Raw genomic sequence first — 25576 nt, forward strand, 5'->3', positions numbered from 1 at the left:
GTACTCTAAGCTCTTGCCTTTTAAGTATTTCATTTTAATAACCTTGCTCCACGGACCATCTCCAAAAATACCTCTGTGAAAAGACTTGCAAAGGAGAGCTTTCCCGAAGGGGCGCATGTCTAAAAGACCCCAACCCCCTGCCTTCTTCGGCTTTGATATAGAAGCCAACTTGACTAAATGAAACTTTCTCGGTATTGCTTGTCCTCCCCAGAGGAAATTGGCAGCAAAGCAGTTCATTCTGTTGATGATACTTGCAGGAAGGAAAAAGATGTGTGCCCAGTAAACTGCCAATTGTGATAGAACTGCCTGCACTAAAATGAACCTGCCAGCTAAAGAAAGAAATCTTGACTCCCAGCCTGAATTTTTTTTATAGAATCGGTCCAGTAACCATTGCCAGTCCCTTTTGGAATTGCCTTTCGCCTTTAAGTTGAAACCCAAATATTTGACCCCTTCCTTGATCGAAACCGAGGCAATGCCTATCAACTCAGAGATCCATTGGATTGTTTCCATGTTTGTATCATTGTGATACAAAGTAGACTTGATCTTGTTAATAACCAGACCAGTTGCTTTCTGAAACTTTGCAAGGATTTCATTCAGGCAATACCAGGAAGCCCTGCAGAGCATAGCAAAAATGAGGATATCGTCAACAAAGAGATTGTGTGAGAGGAAAACGTCCTTGCAAATCTTGATCGGTCGACATCTCCTTTCTGCTACTGCTTTGTTGATCTGTAGGCTGAGAGAGTTCATCACCAGTATAAAAGTAGAGGGGAGAGGGGACAACCCTGATGAAGTCCTCTCTCCGCTAAGAAGAAAGATGAAGGAATTCCATTAATAATAACTGAATATCTGACATTCTCAACACATGACATTACCCGGTTGATTCCTTGAGATTTCAGCCCAATTTTTGCCAACAAAATTCTTAAGAAACCCCAGTGAACACAATCGTATGCTTTTTTCAAATCAATCTTAAGGATAGCCGCGTCCATATTGTTTGACAACATTGAGAACAAACTTTCCTGGGTCATGGCAACAACATCCAAAATGTTCCGGTCTTTTAAAAAAGCATGCTGGTCCCTTGATATGAAAGAGTTTAGAATGGGCTTCATCCTTTCAGCTATGATTTTAGATATGATTTTGAACAATATATTACATAGTGAAATATGCCTGTAATCATGGAATGAGTCTGATCGTTCCTTTTTAGGAATAAGAGCAATCAGTGTGGAAGAAATGGCACTGTGAATACTACCTGCCATTCGGGAAGCCTCCACCATCCCCAGTAGATCCGCTTTGAAAAGATCATAGAAGTGAGAGAAGAATTCGATTGGCCATCCGTTCAGCCCGAGGGTTTTATCCTTTTTGAATGCTTTGATAACTCTTAGAAGTTCCTCTTCTGAAATCGGCTTAAAGAAGCTTTCATTTGCTGCCTCATCAAACATTTTCGGCACCAATTCAACTGCCCAGAGGACATCATGAATGTTAACCTCCTGCCTACTATATTGATTCTGAAAGAATCTTGTTGCTTCTCTGGAGATTTCTTGCTGAGAATAGAGGAAATCTCCTTTACCATCTTCGATCCTCCAAATAGAGTTTTTCCCTCTTCTGGCATTTGCATAATTATGAAAAAACTTCGTATTCCGGTCCCCCTCTTTGAGCCAAATGGCTCTGCTCTTTAGTCTCCAAGAAGCCTCCTCCTTTAGCAAAAGGAATTGTTTCTTTTTCTCTAAATTTCTTATAAGGCCTTTTAGTTCTAGAGACAAGCTATTCGGATCTGCTGAATTTATTAGGAGGTCTAGTTCCTTTTGGATGTCATTCAGTTCCTGTTTATCCTTCCTTTTCTTTCGAATTTGCCAATCCTTTACGACAGTTCTCAGACTTTAAATCTTTTCCCGAAATGTCATGAAGGGGGCCATTTCAGATTCCAGAAGTTCCTTCCATTTGTTTGATATAAATTCATTAAAGGACTGATCTTCTAAATGAATCCTATTGAATTTAAATGAGTAACCGAGCCTGAAATCCTTACCACGCCATTCGAGGAAAATAGGTCTATGGTCAGAAGTGAAATCATTCCCAATAGACGAAACCGACATTCCCAATTTTCCAATGATGCTTGCATGAATGATGAATCGATCAATTCTCTTGGCAATATAAGCCTGTGCCGTCCTACTGTTATCCCAAGTAGGCTTCATTTTATTGGGCATGATATCCACCAGGTTCCTGATCAAAAATTCCTTTCGGAGTCTATCAGCCAGAGGATCTATTTTCCTGCATTTACCCCAGCACTCATCAGAACTTAAAGTCACATTTAAATCGCCCGCTATCATCAACGAATCAATCTCAAGAATTTCCGATGCAAACAGCCTTTCCCAGAAGGAAAGTCTATTTCTATAAGGAGCGTAAACATTTAGAATGTTGAAAACTAAAACATGGCCCCTAATAGATGCCGAGATTAGTATTCCCGCACAACATTTAAAGGCTTTAGCCTTTATCCAAGCGGGATCCCACAGAACTGCTAGACCGCCCGACTGTCCATTTGCATCAGTAGCAATCATAAACCACGTCGGAAACATTCTTCTAAAAAAAGCTATAGATGCCTTGCTTGGGTGCATGGTTTCCTTAATAAAGATAATTTTAGGATGGGCCGAGTAAAAGATTTCTTTGAGCGCCATAAATTTAGGGGATGCGCCCAAACCCCTAATATTCATTGAGGCAATGAAAGTCATTTGGAGGACTCTCCAGCCATACATGCTCTAAGAGGCTGAAACTCTGACGAGTCCAAAATTGGAACTTCCACAAGGGATAAATTTCTCACTCCATGCTCAGAAGCTATCGATCTTCCTCTAAAGTGGCGACTGCCACCTTTCTGTTTCTTCCTGACCGTGATATTCTTGGCTGAATTAGGGCTAATGGATGGATAGGACGGGAATGAAGGTTTATGAATGGTCAATGGCTCAAGTTCTGAATAATTTCTATAAAGTAAAAGGTCTATATCACTGTCGAAATTATTGACCGGGGACTCAGTAGGTGAGTTGAAGGGGGTAGGCGTAAGAAGAGGGTCCTTTCCTTTTGGATTAAAAGAAGGAGGTTTTACAGGAGTCGGAGATGAAGAGGAAATCTGAATGGGATGAGAGCCGACCACAAAATCCCCTTGGTTCTTAGTAGGAGGAGAGGGGACAGGTTTTTCCTCAAAAGGCTCAGGAATAGGAGTGCATCCAAAAGCAGACGAGGTGAAAGCATCAGGACGGTCGTGAGAATTTTGGAGGGAGCAGAGAGGATCAGGATCCGGGTTAATCTTCAAAGGACTCTCGAGCAGACTCACATATTCAGAGGACCGATCTGTATCAAACTTCCTGTCCTGTTTGAATAGAAATTTCTTGTTCCTGCGATTGAAACGGAGGCTGCAGTTTTTAATGAGGTGTCCGGTTTTGTGACACAAGGAACACCTAAATGGTATGCCCCAGAAATCTAGCCTTTGATTAATTTTAAAGCTGTCCCAGGCTATCTCAATATGATTTGGATAACCTCCTTTATAAGGCTTCTCTATTAGGATCCACACAATTATTTTATCCTTCTCTCCTTTACACCAGGGATCAACATAGATGAACTTACCAATGGAGTTCCCAATCTCTGTGAGAGTTTCGATTGACCACATCTCCAGAGGAAAATTTGGGAGTTTCACCCAAATCAGGCTATTCGATGGAGTATTCTTTAATGGATCGAAACCCATGTACCAACGAAAGAGGGACAAAAAGCTTCTTCCGAAGACCCATGGTTTGTTAAGAATAGTCTCTAAATCTGATGCTTTAAGGAAATGAAAGGAGTACCATTCCTTCATCAAGCGGGAAATAACAGGAGTATAGCCAATCAGGGGGGACCATCTGTCTGTCAGCCATTTCCTCATATCCTCCTCACCCATCTCCGGGAATTGCCATTTCCCAATCAGAGCCAGTTTTTGCAGACTGTCTATGCGTTCCGTTAAGATAGCGCTATCCACGAAGATTGCCTTTTGGGGAGGTACCATTTTGACCGGGTTCCTAGATTTGTTGAAATTCTCCGCTTGGTCGTGTGACCATCCTTTCTTGGAACGGTCCTTACCCTTTTGCGAAAAATCTGGAACATGCTTCACAAGGGCAGGGTTATTCTTTTCATGGCATGCAGGATTAATTATCATGTTTTCCACTGTGGCTTGCCAACCTGCACATTTTCTTGACTTCAATTGAGCTTCCTCAATCTCGATAGTGGCTTGGATGAGGGCTTGTGTGGCAGATGAGTCAGACCCATCCGCCATTTTGATAAGGAGAAGAACTCAATTAAAGCCAGAAGACACCTGGGAATAATAAAAAGCTATAACTGTACAGGAGTAATCCTGTCCGTAGATCCCTTCTAAAACAAAAAACCCAGATGGAATAAACGACTGGAGAGAAAAATTTAGAAAAACCAGTACAGAAAGGATCCGGTCCATAGATCCTATCAAGGGCAAAGGACGATACTAGATAAGGATAATAAAGAAGCATCGGCAAGAGGGACCTTGGAGTCCGAGATTGGAATTCTCCAGAAAGGGGGGATAAAGGCGATCAGACCCAGAATTCTCATTCACCTGTAAGTGATGAAAATTTTGTACTCTTTAGTACAGGAGGATCAGAGGATTAGGTAAGAGCTTTTAAAACTCCCGAAATATTTTTGAAATTCTCCTTTGCCGGAAAAAACATGATCCCGGAAATTATCTGGTTTTCCGAGATAATTCTTTCAGGAACCAGGAGGGCAAGATTTCAGACTAGGGAGGAAAAAACTACACAGTAGGATGGTTCTGACAGTCAATGCAGCAGCAGTAAAGCTGAAAAATGCACCACCATCTACCAATTCTAACCCGAAAATCTGAACATGGACTATATATGACTATGGATTCCTTTATCTTGATTAATAAGGATTTCAACATTTTAAAGGCAATTACAGACCGGAAAACTGATAGAGCTTAATGCTTTTAATCCAAAATGATAGACTATACTATGTTCTTTCAGAGAAAAGATTTGAGATCAACAATTGTATGATAAACCTCATAATCCAAAATAGTCTACCATGAAACAATCAGAAACAGCTGGAAATATGTTACTGACCTTTTGGAAAGCATCGCCGAGAACAACGGGAGAGCGCGTCGATGAAACGGAAGAGACAAACCAAAAACATACACCAGACATCTACCCGATAGAGGCCAAAAACCAGGAGAGCACCCAGGGCCCCCGACTAGGAGGCCGGAAGAAAGCCTATCTCAGAGTGCGGGGAGATGCTTTAAAGGAAAAAAACTGAAAGCTTCGGAGTTGTGAATACCATCCAGATGGCAGCCTACATGCTAGAGGGATGATATTACTGCCACACCCACCATTCATGCAGAAAAAGAGGAGCGTGGCAATGAACTAAAGACGATAGCCATGCAGAAAGGTGGCACGACCTCTGGTTGGCTGAAGGAAACGACACGAATAACCCAGCTGCAAGGTGGTTGGCTGGGTGGCGGTCTGCTCATTGGCGCAAAGCTCTCCCGTGCTCCGGCTCTCGCTTTTACCATATGAGAGTTTTGAAATATTTTGTAATTAGTAAATATATAATAAAAATAAACGTAATTATGAATTTCTTTACAGCAGAATGTCATGCTGCCCACGATTTTTTATACAAATGTTTGTTTAAATTATGGTGGACAACCATCTTCATGATATTCTTGCATAAAAAATGGTTGGAAAATATCTATATGGCATTTTATTGTGCAAAGTTATCACCCTTGGCAAATAGAAATTGTTTTAATTTTTTTTAATAGATTTTTTATATCTTATATTTCAATTTAAAACCATATAAAAATAGCAATCCTCTAATTAAAAAATAATTTACAGAAATAAAAAATAAAAAATATATTATTTAATTTTCAAAATATTCAGTTTAATATTTAAATTTTCCAAAACTTTAATAAATTTCAAAATTTGTTTAAAAAATTCAAAACTAATTTTTGAATGAAGTGCCGTTACACTCTTGTAACTAAGCATTGTGAAGCTTTGAATGAGAGCAACCACATAAGAAGGTAAATGAAAAATGGAAATCTGGTCAAATAAGGGATTTATTTAGCTATCTTCAAAAGACATCATTTCTAATTTAGTAATTACTAGTAAAATTGGCTTGAGACATCATTTCTAATTTAGTAATTACTATTAAAACTGGCTTTGAATTAATTCTAAATAAAATATATTTATCCAAACATAAAATATGAATAAAGAAGTTATCGAAATTCAATCAATTTTATTTCTTAAGACTATTTAAGACTATTTAACAACTATTCATGAATTCATTTAATATAAGTTTAAGCAAGTGCTACATAATAGTTAGTCTTTTCCTCTTAATTTAAATTTTACCGTTTAATTTAAATATAATTAATATATAGGAAATTTTGAAATATAAATATAACTTAATAATATCACGAAAATATCCATATATTTATAAAATTGAAAAATTTATTAATTATTAAAATTTTGATAAAATATTATAACAGACCATTTATGTTTCTCATCACTACTAAATTTCTCTTTAACTCATAACTCTGCTTTTGCCCTCTAGAGAAAACAACGTAACAAAATTCAATCATGAAAATCATAACAATAAAATATTTCTAATATCAAAAGCAACAGTTTATCATGAAAATCATAACAGTAAAAAAATTCTAACATCAAAAACAAAGCAACGGCTTGGTTCTTATTGGGACGGAAAATGGGAAATTGAAAAATGTGGGAAATGATTGAATTTAAAAAATTTAAATTTCAGTGCATGCATTTTGCAAGATCGTAATAGTTTCCTCATTCATGACAGCTTGCTTGATCGTTTGGGGAATCCCTCTATAAAAATTATTTCGAGCTACATCTATGATCACAGGCCCATCTCCATCCAATAGAATCTTGTGGGTCACAGAAATGGTTATCCATTCAAATTCAATAGAGTCTGGCTTGAGGATGAGCAGTTCAATAATCTCATTTGGGATTATTGGAAATTTCCTTCCCCGGATGATCGCCCTTGGCATTCCCAATCTTTTTTGGACCGCTTGTTTGATCTCAGGTCATGCGTTAAAAGATGGCAGCGGGAAAAGTTGATCTCTAATAGGGTTGCACTAAAGAAGATAAATGAAGAACTAGAAAGATTATCTGTTTGTCTAATTTCAAATAATGTGACTATGGATACGAGGGCTCATATAAGGGATCTTGAGAAAAAAAGCAAAACCTTCTTGCAATTGAAGAGGTATCCTGGAGATTGAAGAGCATAGCCACATGGCTTAAGGAGGGTGATAGGAATACTAATTTTTTTCATCGGTATGCAAACAAAAGGCGGGAGCTAAATACAATTTGGGAGATAAAAAATGCGAACAGAATTTCGGTGGTGTCACAGGAAGACATCACAAAGGAGGCTGTAAATTATTTTCAGAAAGCATACAACAGGAATGGGGGCAGTGATTTTAATGACATTTTATGGGGCATTGACCCCTATCCTACAATGTTTGATGAGGAGCAGAATGACCTTCTTTATGTAAAGGTCTATGAGGAGGAACTTCTGTCAATCATGAAATCCTTCCAAAGGGACAAAAGCCCGGGTCCGGATGTATGGACAATTGATTTTTTCATCCACTTTTATGATCTGTTAAAGTCCGACCTTCTGAATATGGTCGAGGAGTCTAGGATTAAGGGTTCAATAAACCAATCAATATCCTCCACATTCATTGCTTTAATTCCAAAAAAGAAGGTCTCTCTCACCTTCGTGGACTTCAAGCCCATCTCCCTTTGTAATACCCTCTATAAGATTATCTCCAAAATCATCGCTGAAAGGATGAGAAATATTCTATCTTCCTATTTGACCATTAAGCAACATGGCTTCCTTAAGGGCAGGAACATTCTAGAGGTTGTTGCTATTACTCAGGAATGCCTTCACTCCATGCACACAAGAAAAGCTGAAGCCGCTTTATTGAAATTAGATCTCAAGAAAGCATATGACTGCATTGATTGGGGTTTCCTTAGTTGTCTCCTCTCCAAAATTGGCCTAAATATCAAATGCTCAGACTGGATAATGTCATGTGTTGTTGATGTAAACTATGATGTTCTTATCAATGGTCTTCCATCTTCTTTCTTCCCTGCCGCCAGAGGTTTGAGGCAGGGATGTTTTCTATCCCCTCTCCTTTTTATCTTGATCATGGACTCCCTTAGTCTCCACATTAAAAGAGCTGTAGTTGAAAAGAGATGTCGTCCATTGGAAATCAACCGAGATATTTCTATCTCACACAACTTGTTTGTTGATGACATCCTTCTTTCAGTAATGCTATGTCGTGCCTCGTGGACCTGCTTGCATGACATATTAGGAAAGTTCCAAAAAGCCACGGGACTATGTATAAATGATGACAAATCGTCTTTCCATCTGGAGGACATTAATGCGGAACTTATTGCCCATCTGACTCATCTTTTCAATATAAAAGCCATGCCTCTCAACGAGGGCCTGAAATACCTGGGCTTTCATTTAAAACCTGTGGGTTACTCATCTGCTGATTGGATGTGGATCCATGACCGGTTCTTTATGAGGATTGCTAGTTGGGAATTTAAATGTATTTCTTTGGCTGGGAGGGCGATTTTAACTCAAGCTGTTTTGGTTCAATTAATGGTTTACTGGGCACATCCATTTTACATTCTTGTGAAAATAATCCACAAACAAAATAGATTAATTGCAAATTTCATTTGGGGGGGAACAAAGAGAAAAGAAGATTCCACCTAACTAACCTCTCAAATTTGACTCGTCCAAAAAAATTCGAAGGCTGGGGTATCATGGACCTTAATATGTTTCGCATAGCACTCCTCTGCAAATATTTATGGAAAGGAGTCATGAGGGATAGTCTTTGGGATCAAGCCATAAAGATAAAATATATGGATAGCTCAGACATATCTTTCTGGTATACACAAGGGACAATTAGTACTCGTTAGGGATCAGCCATTTGGAGAAGTTTCTGAAAAATTGAACATTATTTTCTTCATAATCTGGTATGGAGTTTCAATCTGGGAAAAATATCATCATAGGACTTGATCCCATCGCGGGGGGAGACGAGGAAACATCAATTTCTTTGCAGTTACATTGGGCCTTACAACAAAAGGGGATCTTCTATTGGGACCAGGCTATTGATATATGGGAGGGATCTATTCCAATATGGAAATTGACCGCAGTGATGGACGTCATTGCCGATCTGGCTCTCCAATGGGATCAGATCATTTGGTCTATGAGGAACAGGGGTATTATCAGATTTGAGGCGGAGGATAAACTTATTTGGAAGGGGTACAGAGGGAGGTCGAATATTTTTGTAAAAGATATTTATTCCCAGCTTCAACAGGACAGGACAGTTCCAATCTACAGAATAACATCTTCCCATTTATCTTTTGGAAATCGGGCTGCCCCAATAAGATAATTATCTTTGCTTGGCTTGTTTTCCACAATAAGAATCTAACGTGGGATAACCTTCAAAAAAGGAATTGGAGCGGGCTTGCTATCTGCCCTATTTGTAAATCGAATGAAGAAAATAACATCCACATTTTCCTTAACCGTCTCCATTCTCAGGGGATATGGAAGAGCCTTGCAGATCACTTCAGTTTCAATAGGATTTCATTTCCCTCTCTTAAGGAAGCGTTTGAATGGTGGAGTAATATGAAATCGGAATGGAGGCCGATCTCGCTGATAGCCTTATGGGCTATATGGAAATGGAGGAATAGGACCCTCTTTCAAAACAACAAGGAAACTCCTATCTTTGTTTTCGAACACATTCTATCCCAGTTCTATGCCTGCAAATCCCCCATTATCCAACAGGGAGTTAGAAAGCAGCAGGAAAGAAATTTGGATCCCACAAATGTTCCTCGGGCTTTTTTTGATGGGGTAGCCCAAAATGGTGTTTGTGCATGTGGGGCCTTTATTATCCCACGGGAGAATCAACACATCGACATTTTTTGGCATGGTGGGAAAGAGACAAACAACAAAGCAGAGGCAATGGTGTTGGCTGGCCTTTTGAAGTTTTGTGACTATCTTAATATCCAGGATTTGCAAATATTCGGGGACTCCAAGGTCATAATTGATCATATAAAGTCCATTCACTCCATAAAAAATCACAACCTTTCGCGATGGCTGGACAGAATAGCCTCTATGTGGAAATCAAGAAAGGACTATTCTATTCATGATATTGAAAGAGAAAAAAACAAAGTGGCTGATTCTCTTTCAAAAAAAGGTCTTTCTTCACCAACCGGACATTGGACTTCAATTTGCCGGGTACTTAATACACTTCTCATCTCTCTTCATCTCTAGTATGTATCAAGCACCCCATTTTTTATTTCCTATTCTACTTAGCACTTGAAGATTTTTCATCCTGCTTTCTATAGCTGTTCCAAACATGCCTCCATTTTATGTTGTTATGGTGAGGTTTTGTTTTTGTTGGTTTTTTGTGGACTCCGAATATGTTATTTTTCATCTCAAGCTTAATGCCATTTCCGGTTTCCGGTTATAAAGTTATGTACATTTATCTCTAAATAGTAATGAATATAATCTAGCTTTTTTTCTACGGGAAAAAAATAAAATGAATGGAAAATGGAACAGGCCAGAAATAAATAATGTTGTGTTATAAGTATATATAGATCTATTTTAAATACTGATTTAATATGAGCTGATATTTTTTTTTTTAATTTATATTATTCACATGTTTTGTATTTTTTATTTTAATTTACATGAGCAAAACATCATACTAAGTTATAAAATAAACATTTTGGCTCAATATATCAATAATATATCTACTGTGTAACCCTCTCAACCTTTTTAATACAACTTCCTCTACAAATTTACTTCATTATTTAATATAGGATACTGAAGTATTAATTACACATAAATTATTCAATATATTATAAAGAAGTGTTAATTAACATAAATAAATTATGACGCAAGCTCAATTGAACAAAGATGCGAAGATAGGAATAAGTATAGCTGCATTTTTACCATGCATTTGCGGCATCCCTGAAAATAGGTCAGAGTGTGGCTCATCCTCTGGTGGATCTCAAGGCGCAGACCAGGAACCTAAGGCTGAATATGAAGAAGTCAAGAAGTGGTTTAGGGAACTGAGGCCGAATCTAAGGTTATCTAGTAGATGCTGGGTACAAAATACTAGTTTAAAAATTCAAAACTGTTATAAGCAAATATTTAGATTTATTTAATGCAGGCAATTTTATCCTGATTAAAAGATATTATTTTATTTCCATGTTATGACAGTTGACTGTGGACAGGAGAAATGTGTAGTTTATGATAATTTAAACTCTACAAATTTCTTCCATAGAGCTACTCTTTCGTTCTTTAATAATGGTTACCTTATTAAAAATAAATAAATAAAACAAACACCCAACATTAATATTAACTAAATAAATATACCTGCAAAGAAATTTAAGCTACATGCCATCATTTCAAACTCACATCATCGATTAAGTTAAATTTTCGAATACTGTTTTCTATGTTTTCTCTGTAGAGTGAACGAAAACCCAAAAGATAAGATGGACAAAAAATTGTAATATTGTAATTGCATGCATTTACCATAAATGTCTGCGTGTAAAGACGTCCACGACAAAAAATTGTAATATTGCAATTGCATTTGCATGGATTGGATTTACCATGTAACCTTTCGCCGATGATGTATGACACAAAGAAAGAAATAAAGAAATCATTGTGGAGTGGAAACAAGGCCAAGTTCCAGCGCAGGACTGTTGTCAGGTACGTTGTTAAAGTATACTTTAGTTTATTGAAAAATAAATATTTCATAGTTTGAGTGAATTAATATCAAATCAATGTCATACCTACCTATTGAGTTATCTCTGGCCGGGCGGTCAGGATGTTGGAATTCATTTCTTTACGACACTCTTAGATTTTAGTAAGGTACTACTATATTTGTGTGTGATGATGTCATTTTCACAATTCCCCGATGGGGTGTTCATCGACGTGAACTTTCCGGTGAAGGACTAAATTTCCCTCCGACAGGCACACTAAACCATAGTCCTATTTACTCCTTATGCTAACCCACAACACGTGTGTCTTCCACATGAAACGACCTTTGGCGGGCCTCGTTAAGCAGTGTGGGCCCTTTCCACTAATTCGCATGGCAACCGCGTGGTAAGCATGGGTCTGTGGTAAAGTTGCTCACCTGGTTCGACACAAGCTCTTAAATGCCCAATGTCCAGGTTTAACATGCACTCTAGGATCGTCAAACTAGCTTATTCCTTTTGTCCCTACAAACATGGAGACCTCCTCTCATGGTGGATTGGTCATTAATCGGGATCTTCTTGAGAGTCGAATTTTGCTAATTAATGGGTTCATCATGCGCTCTTGTTCAGTTTTTGGGATTCTCTGGTATCCCTGGGACACATGGCCCTCGCCGTGAGTTTCCCACAAGTCTGCCTTCACTTACATCACGAGATTTGCCATGCATATCAGTGTATCTAAATCTCCTACGATGTTGTTAGTAGGGTGGCGGAGTTTTTGAAGGTTTGTTTTTTTATGACACTACCGCTCTTCGTGTTGAGGAATTGTGGTTAGCTCTAGTATGGTAGTTTCATCACCAGGTGGTCTTGCCATATCAAGGTTTGTCCCATAACCGACACTCCCTTTGTACAACCTTTGTGTTCTTAGTGTTTCTCGACCTTACAAGAGTTCATGGTTTCTTGGTGGAAGTAATCCTCCATGTTCTTTGTGTTATTATTGCACAATATGGGGTCTGGCCTATCTTTTGAGTTGATTGTCGTCCTTTCCTTAGATTCCTTGCAAAGCACAAACCCTATTGGGTTTCTTTCAACTTCCTAGTGCTGTTTGTGGGGTCTTGTATTCAGGGACCTTTTCAATTTGGTTTTCAAGTCTTTTTTAAGCGCTCCGAGGTCCTCACAGTCTAAATGCTTATCCTAGTACAAGCCATACCTTGTAGTCTAAAGGAGCTTTACAAGGTGTCTATGTTGTTTGTTCATTTTCATCTGCTACGTTGGCTCATGAATTAACCTTTTGTTTGTGTTGTTTGGTCTTCCCTACGTCTCCTATTACCATACGAATTTCATTACCCTCCTCTGAAGACTGTGATCGTGTTAGTACCCGTGTTAAAGTTTTCTATCCCAACTATCTTGCTGGAAACCCTTTCCCGTGGTCAGTAGCAATAGTGTTTTTTGTTGATAGCAGGGATTTCATGGCACCAACATAATGACAACTAACACGTAGAGGTGGGGCTGTAGGGTCTTCCTCATCCAAACACCGTCGCCTCTTCGGATGGGAGTCTATAGCTAATTTCTTTGAAGTTGCTCCCTTCGAAGTTCAAAAGGAAATGTTGAGGCTTGAAACTAAGGAATTTGGCGACCGCCAATATTTTTCTGACTTTGAGATTAGTGGAGGTTATCTCAAATGGGTACCAGACCCTAATTTTTTTAGAAAGAGACGCCTCCACTTTCTGCATTCCATCACCTACCATCGGCAAATGGAGACACTGTTAAGTATGGTCATCAGGGATAAACAAGTTGATAACTATAAAATCTTTGCAGGCCAGGAATAACTCAAGCGCATCATGAGGGACATTTGCTACAACTTGGATGATATCATTGCAAGGTTGACTCGGGTGAAAATATACATAGCTTTAGACACTGATACCGAATCCAATGGTCATAAAGAAGAGGACGTTGTCATCAACGTAGTCCCTCTTAATATCATCACTGCTAACTCAGCCTTACTAGGAAACAACTCCCATGATGCTGGTTCACCAGGCTCGACAGTCATCATCCTTAATTAGCTTATTTCCATCTCAATTCTAGTTGTTATGGTTACTCTATTGCAAATTTTGTGGTACTTGACATTACTATGTTTGTTTTTAGTTATAATACATCTTTCTGTAAAGGGTGGTCGAGAGGAAAAATGATTCACTTGAGTGACACCCTATTTTCTGGGTCTATATCTATGTCTAAAAAGCCCTCCTTTTGACTACCGAAATAGGGATTTTCAGTCACAAAGGGGCTCACAAAGTTATGTCAATTTCTAGAGGCAAGCTCTCTTGTAACTCCCTTGGTTTTCTATAGTAATATAAAGTTATATTTAGAAAAACAAAAGATGTCATTTCCACAATATGAGATGCAAAATCCCCAATTTAATTTTTTCACTAACATGTGGCGTGTTTTCACATTGTTATTGCTGCATATTAGAATCACAATCATAACACTAAAAATGTTGGAAAATATGTTATTTTTTTGGTACCATGTTAATATCTTGTTGCATTGTTATTGTATCATTCATGTGCCATTTGAGCATCACTTGGATCAATTGTGTGTCATCTAAGTTAATTTTATGTCTTAGTGCATTAAATCAACATCTCCTTTGCAAATATATAATGTTGTATTAGCATGGTGATGATGTTTGCAATAAATAAATATATGTGTGTTTGTGGGGTGTGTATGTATTTTGTGAAATTATTGCTTCATTTGCACACAAAATAGATGTCATTATTCTAGGGAGGTCCAACTAATCATTGACAAACATGTGATATATAGAAATTGTTGTGAAGAATCATAAGGTAACTATGAAGTGAATAATAGAACCTAACATGAAGAATCATAATTAATGTGAATAATCATAAGGTAAGTATGAAGTGAATAATAGAACCTAACATGAATAATCATAAGTAATTGTGAAGGCAAGGGAGAGAAAACAAATAAAACATAGAGGGGAAGATTTAGAGGCAAATGAGAATGGAAGATTCAAACTCTAAAGTTTTGACATGTCCCTTTTTCCTTCCTTTTACTCAGAAGAAAACCCATCCCACAACGTCATTCATCTATGCTCCACCTTCTACATGTATCTATTAGAGTGTACTTTAAAGGTATGAGTCGACATATGATTCATATCAACCATATTTGGTTTATCCAGCCTAATAGTGCCATAAATAATAATACGTTGTTTTATGCACCACATTCAACACATCAAGTATATTTTAGCAAGGGACAATACATGCATTTCTAACGATTTTTTTTGCATTCTACTCCATGAAACAAAATTGTAAGTTATCAATTAGGCAAGCATTATTCTCCATGTACCTCGTATATTCTCTTCAAAGTTTACATTAACATACTATATTAAAGAAGAAAAAGAACCACCATTCAAGATACCAAGTATTTAGTGTTTTGGTGTACCACCTATCTTAGATTTAGGTTAAAGAATTCTTCCTTGTCAACTTATTTGATTTTGGTGGACTTGATATGAATTTTGTATCCTCAAATCACAGACATTTAATTTCCAAAGAATGCAATCCTATCCAAAAATCATATCTCATAATAATACTATATGATGATTACATTATAGAGTCGGTATTTTAGTTTTAATCACTGGAGAGTTGATTAACAAACATAATTAATGGCATATCTATGAATAGAGGTTTATTTTTCCTTCCTTTCACCCTTCGCATGTTCACCGTCACCTTTGGATTCATTGCCACTCGTTTCATCATCATCCCCTCCCCTTATTTTTGTTTTCTTCACCATCCTTATTCTCTCCACTACCATGCTTCTTAACCCGACCACCTCCCTTCTCTCCAAGAACAAGCACACTATTCCTTTCAATCAAGAGTCCAGGAGCTCACGTTTCACTAGAGGGACATCCAAGTGATAAATCTAACCCTCCCTCAATGAAACAATGATTTTTGTCTATTGGAATTATTGATGTATGGGTAGTAAGTTTAAGGAAGAAGAATTTTTAGATATTACCAAAAACAAAAAATCTAGGCATACTCCTCATCTAAGAGACTAAATTAGCTAAAGTGTTGTGATAGACATAGGGAAAAAGTAGTGGAAAAATAAAGCTAGTGTTAGAGGTGCCTCGGGGAGATATGCACTCTTTATGATAATAATGTATTCAAAATATAATATATTAAAAACACGCAATATTTGATCATGTCTTGTCTCACACATTAAGACTCAAGTAAGCAATTTCATGTATTTAATGTTTATATGCAAACCCATTACAAAGAAGATGAGGAATATTGTCATCCATTGCTCATTCTCAAAGACTCAAAGATAACTAGGAGCGCTATTATAGCAAGTAATTTTAATGCAACACTTTGAAAGAGAAAATTTGAGGAAGCATAATTAGAGACCCTTGCAAGGAATGCATGGAGGATGTAAGTAATGATTTAGATCTTGCTAGTTTCAAGCCTTACAAAGGTAGATACACCAAGACCAATTAAAATAAAGGGTAGAGCATATTTTAGTCAGACTTGATTGATTTCTCATCCATAGTGATTTCCTCTTTTCCGATTAGAGCCTAACTTCAAAGATGATTTCATCTAAAATATCTAATCACAAGCCTATTTCTCCCATGTTTCACTAATGAAAGAATTTTGACCCCATCCAATTTATATTTTCCTTATATGGCTTCATGATCCAAGACCTATGGAGATTATTAATGAGGTTTAGAGCATGTCATTTCAAGGCTCTCCATCTTACGTTTAGGAAATAAAAATGAAGGCAGTTAAAGTAACCTTAAAGACATGGGTCAAACCTTCATTCCTCTTTCCCACTCAAAAGCGATTCGATATTCAATCTCAACTAGGAATACTTCACACTATACAGAAGATGCAGAGGTCTCCAAGTAATTATAATGGAAGAATTATGGAGATTAAAGTCTAGAAGCCTCTAGCTAAAATCTAGAGGAAAAAGTACATCTTTATTTCTTAAGCACACCAAAGTAGAACTCAAGAAAACAATGATAAAGAAATGAACCTTGAATATGGAACACATCTGCATGATTTATTAACCATTAAAAATGTAGTTCGCTCCCATTTTGAATCATTGTACTCATATGAGGATGAAGCTGATCTTGCTTCTATTTCGAAAATGCTTTGAAATATACCCGACTTGAGTTCTCATTAGAGAATGCTTCTTTAAGAAAGGGAATAGATGAAGATTAGATTATTAATGTAATATGGAGACTCAATCCTAACAAACATTCAACGTATAAGTTTTTTCAATCCATTTATATTTTGTTTTCTAGTCTATCATTAGATTAAATCCAAAACATATACTACCTTATTTCCAAAAGAAGAATAAACCAAGAGTAAGTACAAGATCCTCCTCCTTGCCTTTAATATAGGAAGATAGAAATCCATATTCTTTCTCAAAATTCCACCCTATTTCTCTATGCAAATCATCTTACAAAATCTCAACCAAAATCTTGGGTAAATGGAAAAATAAAACATACTCTTTCCAAAAGCATTACTAACAATTGAGAAGGGTTCAAGAAAAAAAGACAAATTATTGATAATATTCTTTTCGTGTGGGAATCAATTCACTCAAGTATAAAAACAAAGAAAAAAGGATGATAATTAAAAAGGGTACGACAAATTCCTTTGATCGGGTAAGGCATTCTTATCTCTCCACAACTCTTTATAAAATTGATTTTAGTGAAGCCTTCATTTCATGGGTAAGATCTTGGATATTTGGTCCATGGATAACCCAACTTATAGATGGAAGGCCCACATCCTTTTTCCAATTTAAGAGCAGATTAAGACAAGGTTGTCCCCTCTAATGTCAATTCTATATATCTTGGGTGGTTGGGAGGAATGATTATTATCCTCCCCACCTAGGTTCAATTCCCACAAGTGATTTCTTGAGCTCATAATGAGTATGTTACTGTAATGGTTCTAGGCCTTGTTGTTGATCGTCCTTGTGCCCTAAATATTGTAGGGCTTACACTAGGTGTGATTCTAAAAATGAGGGGAAGTACTTGGGGGTTTTCATTTGGCTTTCTGACATGGAAAAAAAATCGTTCCCTTTCATAGTTGCTATATATAAATTTTCCAGACTCATTATGTTGAGTTTTAGAGCATAAAAGAGTGTATGGATACCATTAAGGAATAAACACCGATACAGGAGTCAAAGAGACTAATCATTTATAGTTTGTACATGATACTTTACTTATGGAAGGAACATCCAGTATAGTTAAGCAACTCAAAAGAATTTTCAATCAATTCCTAAATGTTTCTAATGGGAAAAGGTTGATATTTAGATGGAATACAAGCTCTCACCATCTCTACAACATTTCCACGATTCTATATTTTTCCTTCTCATCATCCTGGACTTTCTTTAAATACTCAAGGATGTCAATGTCTCCATGATCCAACCAATATAATGTGGCAAGGTATGTTGAGGGAAATCAAAGGTAAAGTGTGGAAATGGGGCCACGATCAGTTGAACCAGGTAGGTAAGTTGGTCCTCATGAAATCTTTTTATTTTATCATTTCCAATATACCAATGTGTAATTATGTTGGCACCTTCAAGAATGTTGCAACAAATGACGAGAAAAAATAACAAGCTCTTATGGTAAGGTGGGAAACCAACACAAAAAGGTTTTCTCTCAAAATAAAATGGTTGAATTGGAAATAAAGATCCCACTCTAATGAATATTTCTCCCAAGGCTAAAGTCTTGTGGTGTCTCATAACTAGACCAATGTAATGGTGAACAAAAATATTTCTATGAGAAATATTTTTGTGGCGATAGGAAAAGATGCTTAGAACACCCGTTAGAAGAAGGTGATGGATCATTAATCTAGAAACTCTATAGAGAAGTTACAATCACAAATCACTTGGGTGAATAGAAGTGGAAAACAAAAAAGTGGTTGGGTTTATGGTATAATTGGAAATCCCCATAAGCGAAATCATAAATAGTGGGATTGAAAGAACGGTTGAGGTCTTCAAGAGATTAATAAACTTTAATTTGTCATTGTGGAATGAGAAAAAAAATGGAAAATGGGTGCATTCAAGATTGGTTTCCCTTATGATTCATTTAACCCCCTTGTTGAACTCCCTCATTTCTCTCCTTCAATTTTGCACTAATATGAGCAAATCTTCTTTCAATGGCCATGGTTGGGGCCCAATGGAGTTGAATACATAGTCAAAGCTAGTTATGGCTTCAACTTCAAAATATTTGGTCCCCCCTCGATCTAGAATTTGGCATCAAATTTGGTAGAGATGGAATTTCAAGAATCGACATTTTTTGTTGCACCATGGTTCATGGGAGACTATTGACATTAAGAATTTACAAAAGTGTGGCATTCAAGTCGGTGTGCCATGCACATCACATAGGTAGAATCTCAACATTACATATTCTTTGAATGCCATTTTTCTAAATAGGTTTGAAAGTTTGGTTTTAAATAAATTGAATATTGTGTTGTTCTTCTCGACTCTTGTAACAAAACATTTACTTCTTCGCATAAAAATTACAATGGAAGATTTCAAAACAAGCCCATTCTTAAAATGGCATGGATAGTGATGTCTAAATATGTTTGTTAGAAAATTTGGGAGCCAACTTTCAAACATCTACTAGATTTGCTAATACAACATCAACCAAAGCTCGAGACCTTTGGATATAATCCACTTATGACAAACTTGTGAAGGGTCATAATCCCATGATGTTGGAGCAAGAAGAGAAGGATTGATTGCACGATACATTGATAGGTTTTTTTCCATTAGTCAATAAGTTGAATCACAAAACCAATAAATTCGGAGAATTAGAAAATCTATCTTAAGGAGGAGGAATGTAGTAAATAATAGCTCTCTAAAAAAAGATTCATATTATTTTTTGACAGGGCCTTGAAAGGCGATCCATTAATGGCAAATGCGGGGGGTTTCCTTTGATCCCAATGGAAATCATGAAGTAAGCTATAAATAGATCCATGACCATGCCACTAATATGCAAGGAAAGACACTTGTATTATACTAATGATTAAATATTATGGGTCCAAAGCATGTTAAAGAACTAATTATCATAGGGGATTTGTAAAAAAATATTGGAGTAGTGCACGACTCCTCTTCAACTTATGGAAACTTAGAAGGGATTGTCAAACACATATAGCAAAAGGTAACATGAATTGTATCCATAAATTCTTCCATGTCCTAAGACAAATAAATCAAATGTCAAATTTCTTATCCAATGCAACATCACAATTGGTTTGTGGAATATTGTAGGTAAAAGGGTAGGCTTCCCACTCTCCAATCCCCTAATCAATGATATGAATTCTAAAAGAATTTGCATGTTTCCCAAGTGGCAATGAATTTAATAGGAGACCACGGATACCATTAAGCACCATTATATCGAAGATACCATCTCACACTTCAAGTCTGTGAACAATCAACCATTTCAATTTGAATTTAATATGACAATAGGTGAATGTGGGAAAATGGAGTGTCTTGGTTGGTTCACTCCTATCAGTTTGGAAGGTCACCTAATTAGTGCCCTTGGGTTAGTTATACTTATATTTGAAGAATCTATAGAAGGGATCAACCATAAGAAGATACCCTGTGGTTAGGTGATGGTGTTTTGGTAGTATTTTAGGCCAATTTCCAAGGTAATTCTATGTCTAAACTTTTGAATTCATCTTGGATTTGCCTCCTAGAACTACTTAATTGATATTTGGAACATTGAAGACAAAGGTGTAGGTTTCCAATCCCATAATCAATTTTATGAATTATAAAAGGATTTTCATGTTGTCCATGTGGCAAGTTGAATTTAATATGAGAGGATGAATACCATCAAGCACCATTATATCCAAGATACTATCTCACACTTCAAGTTATACTAACCATGAACCATTTCAACTGAAATTTGATATGGAAATAAGTGAATATACGAAGATGAATAACCTTATTAGTGCCTTTGGCTCACCTATACTTGTATTTAAAGAACTTATAGAAGGGCTCAACCAGGATAAGATATCCATGGCCTATTGATGATTTTCTTGTAGTATTTTAGGTCAATTTCCAAGATAATTTTGTGTCTCAACTTTTTGATTCATCTTGTATTTTCCTTCTAGAACTCCTTATGAATTTTACTAAGTGGTAGAAAGGGGGCACTGAGTATGGGTAGGGAAACCTTGTATCCATTTCTAGAATTTTAGGGAATTGATATCACTCTATGTATATTATGACATGTCAACAACATATTGACCACTACCCCCTTTGCAATATGGATGATGTTCAAAGAGTTGTTTAACATATACAAGCTATCATTATAGACAATATAACTTCTTTACTCACAACTACTAAAAAATCCCAGACACAAGCGTTGGGTTGTGTTATATTCTTTCCACGAGTACCCCACACACGATATTCCACCTTGTACGTTGCGTCGGGGGGTCACAAGGGGGTCGGATTCCACCCCTATTAGGGGGTATGCAGGGGGGCGGTAGCTCCCCTGCATGGGGTCTAGAGCAGCGCCCCGGGAATTTTTTTTGGACCGTATATTAGGTGGGTAGACCTATTGCCCACCTATGATTTTGTGCATGGATTTTACACATGGTTTGGGGCATGATGGTTTTCTTTCCATGGTATTTTGTAGATTTGGTCAAGGGAACTATGATTATGTTCTAATCTAGGGTTAATGTATTGGGGTTTATGGATGCTTTGGCATGTATATATGTGTATTGTAACATTGAAAGGAACATAATGAAAAATCAATATGGTAGTCTCAGTTTTGGGATCTAGGGGATAATATCTGTGTATATATGTTTTATGTTTTATGCTCTCGCCATTTTTTATAGTTTGTTTTTAAAATTTGTATACATATAATTTCTATACGGGGCTAAAACCTACAACAAGAGGAAAACCATAATTCTAAATTGATAGTTATAATGGAAACTTTGGTCTAACCAAAGAACATAATTAAGGGGTTGGAAGCTTAATGCATTTCACTATGTGCCCAAGTGTTAGGAATATATAGGGATGCTTAGTGAGCCAACTCTATATGTAGAATTTTCACTGGTTCAAATGTAGAGGAAATCGTGGAGGAGGAGACAATCTCTCAAACACCTAGGGAGAAATTCATGGATGATGTGGTATAGAAATTTAAACCATCCAAATGGACAAGAGGAAGTAGCTAGCAAGCATGTCTTCAAATAGTTTTCGGTTATCCCATGCTTTTAAAACTAATATATTTCTAGGGTTTTTTTTCATGCTTTACACTAGTAGAATGTCTCTCTCCCCCTCTCCTGTATGTATATGCATGTATGTACACACACACATAAACATATATGTACATATACATACATATATACAAATACATACATACATATACATAAACATACACATACCCATATACATATACATACATACATACTAAGACTATCCAACTTCCTCCCAATTAAAGTATCCATATTTAGAACCCGACCTATAAAAGAGAGCCATTAACATCCTTCTCTTCACCAAGTGAACTCACAAAGTTTTAATTCTTATCCTCGATATAGGTTTACTCCTCCTTTTGCATTGATTTATGAAATGGCTTGAAGGTTTGTCAAAAGTGGTAGACACATTAATCCTTGTTGTCCCAAACCTTGAGAAGTCACTCCAAGCCACACAAATATTCTCTTTCGGATATTCATTGATACCATATATGTTAGATTTGATAAGGGTCTCAGATGATACTCTCAACACACAAACCTTACATTGTTCAACATTTTCAAGATTTTTTGAGTCCAAAGAGAAGACCTACCCCCACCCCTCGTGGTCTCATAGAACTTGTCATTAGGAAAAACCTTATCCCCATCAATGCCAAGACAAAATCCCTAGTATTTAAATATTTGTATGTCCTTCAATGGGTCCTCTTTATGGTCTATGATATGAAACTCCTCCTCAAATATTTCTATGTTTCTTAGTCCCTTTCCTTTAGCCCCTAAAGAAACCTAACAAGATTTGAGGAGGAGATTCAACTCATGAAGCATAGCAAAGACCCCATTCAAGGACATGAAAATATTTGAATACTAGGGAGTTTATATTTGCATTGATGGGGATAATGTTTTTCGTAACAACAAGTTATATGATACCACGAGGGGTGGGGATTTGAGTCTTCTCTTATGATTCCATGAACCTTTAAAATATTGAATAAAGTGAGTGAGGTTTGTGTGTTGAGAGTATAATCAGAGACCCCTATCAAATCTAACATAGATGGCATGATTGAATATCTAAAGGAGAATATTTGTGTGGATAGGAATGGTTTCTCAAGGTCTAGTACAAAAGGGATTGATTTTTCTGGCACTTTTGAGAATCCTTCAAGCCATTTCATAAATCAATGCAAAAGGAGAAGAAACCTATATCAAGGATGAGAATTGAGGTTTTGTGAGTTCACTTGGTGAAGGGAAGGATGTCAAGGACTCTTGTTCTATAGGTTGGGTTCTAGATATGGATACTCTAACTCAGAGGAAGTTGGAAGCATCAAAATGTGCTCTATCAGTAGGTAATATCCTTTATAAAGGGAATTAAAAAGTCATAAATAATAAAGCATGAAGAATTGAAATGGTGGTGAGTGAAGATATAAGGTTTGAACAGATCCATTCGCTATTGAGAAAAACCTTGGGATATTATTTGGGAGGCAAATTGCATGGAAATTTTAAAATAATGGGTATAAAAGTTTTGGATGTCAATTATTAGGTATGTGCCCTTGTTTAATAATATGATTATTAAGTATGGGCCCTTATCTAAGAGGGATGTTGAAGTTATCCTTGAGTGTAGTTGGATTTCAAGGTAGACATACCTATCCTTAAATCCATGGCACTCCACCATTTTTATCCATAGACAAAGATGACATCCAAGAACTAATTTGGGTTAAACTACCTAAGATGCTCCTTGATTTTTGGTAAAATGGTTCTTTTTATAAAATATGGGTAATAATTGGGGGAAGACGACTGGGGTGGAAAATTATTGTAATAATAGTATACATTGCACTATAGTGAAGGTATTAGTTGATATATACAAGAAATACTAACTCACTAGGAATAATGATGTTGAGGTCAGAGGAGATATCCAAACACAACATTTAACTATTACCAATGTACCCTTTTGCTATGTAAGATGCCTACCCGACAGAGATGTCCCCCAGGTCTCCATGCCCGAGAGATGAGGAGAATGTAATGGGGAAGAACTGAAAGCGTAAGGTGAAGGTAAGATTCGTTCATAGGTCATAGGGCAGAGGCAAATTGAAAGTATGTTTCCCAAGTACCCGTAGTTTCCAAGGAGGCGTACCAAGTCGGTATGGATGAGTTGAAGGTCCAACCAAGGATGAGGGCAGAGGCTCAACATGGTCATATTGCTACAAACTATTCTCAATCCTTTATTCATTAAATATGGAGGAGGAAGTTTGACCATTCAATGTTCAAGAAACCAGAGGAGGACATGCAATGGAAAACAACTAATATTAATGTTAGATAAGTTGTGGATGAGATGATAATGGAAGGAAAAGATGCCACTATTGAGGAATGACGAGGCTTAGAGGGCCAAATACCATGGAAAGGTAATTATAAGGTATTTGAGGAAAAATCTAGCTATCAAGGGAAAAAAGAAGAGGTTATACTCATCTCAAAGCAATTCAACTTACACACACACACACAATCTAGAATGTCAGTTCTCCAAAAGATGAGTGGTGAAGAAAACTCAAAGGAGGTTTAGGTTTTCATTATAGTCAATGATGAAACATGAGAGTCTTGTTCTCAATTTGGAGATAATAGAACTACAAAGAATTCCATTTATTACAAAAATGGTATACTCCTACTGAGGGCATCCAAAATTTCAAAAAGGGTAACTTGGACATCCTCTTGTAATGTTCTAGTGAGGTCTCTGGTGGATTTATGGAAGGAGAAATTTAAGGTTTTGTTAGGATATTCCGACACATAGGATATAGTTAAGTTCAACTTGGTCTAGTGTAGAGTTAGGTAAAGTGTGTTTCTTTACCGTTGTACATTTTGTAACTTACAATCCGACGGTCACGATATGTAGTGATCCGACGGTTCACTCTCTCCTCGGTATTACCGACACTTGATCCGTGGCTTGACACCCGATTGGTCCATGAGTTCTATTTAAAGTGCATGGAGGGTCATTGTTCGGGTAATCGGTGCATGAGAGAAGCTTATGTAAATTTTCATTCTTTGACTAATAAATTGCCTGTAGTAGCCACGTTGGCGCAGGCCGTGGACTGTTTCCCTCTTTGAGGGTTTTAACCACGTCAAAAATACTGGTGTATTGATCTGTGATCTGGTTGTGAGCGGTGTCCATTTGGTGTTCTTTCTGAGGAACTTACCCTTTAAATTCCTACATGGTATCAGAGCTATTTGAGGGCCGCGTCCGTTGGTGATCCAAATCTGAAGTCGGTAGAACTGCATGCGGCTGTCGTTTCCTAGATTTGCTGTTTCTGACTGCTTTCGGGCCGAGAGGAATGCTCTGTTGCGTTCGGAGAATCTGTTCCAGTGAGGAACCCCTTTCGTTTCACGCGAAAAGGTTTCCGGTAGCCCTAGTTGCGTCATTTTTCAGATCGGGAGGTATACAGTGTTTTTGCAGTTTACTGTTATTTTCTCTCTGCTTATTTCGGTTTCGGTTTATTTACCCTTTTTTTTTAACCGGATCTATACCTTTCATTTCTGCGTATGCTCTTTGCCCTGCGACTATGTGCGATCTGGGCAAATCAGAAACAGAAAGGAAGGATTTTTCTCATGCGTATGCTCTTTTCCCCG

This window comes from Pinus tabuliformis, chromosome 8 (assembly GCF_031772625.1).
Source record: "Pinus tabuliformis cultivar Carrire ecotype Pingquan chromosome 8, CPIR1, whole genome shotgun sequence".
NCBI classification, from domain to species: domain Eukaryota; kingdom Viridiplantae; phylum Streptophyta; class Pinopsida; order Pinales; family Pinaceae; genus Pinus; species Pinus tabuliformis.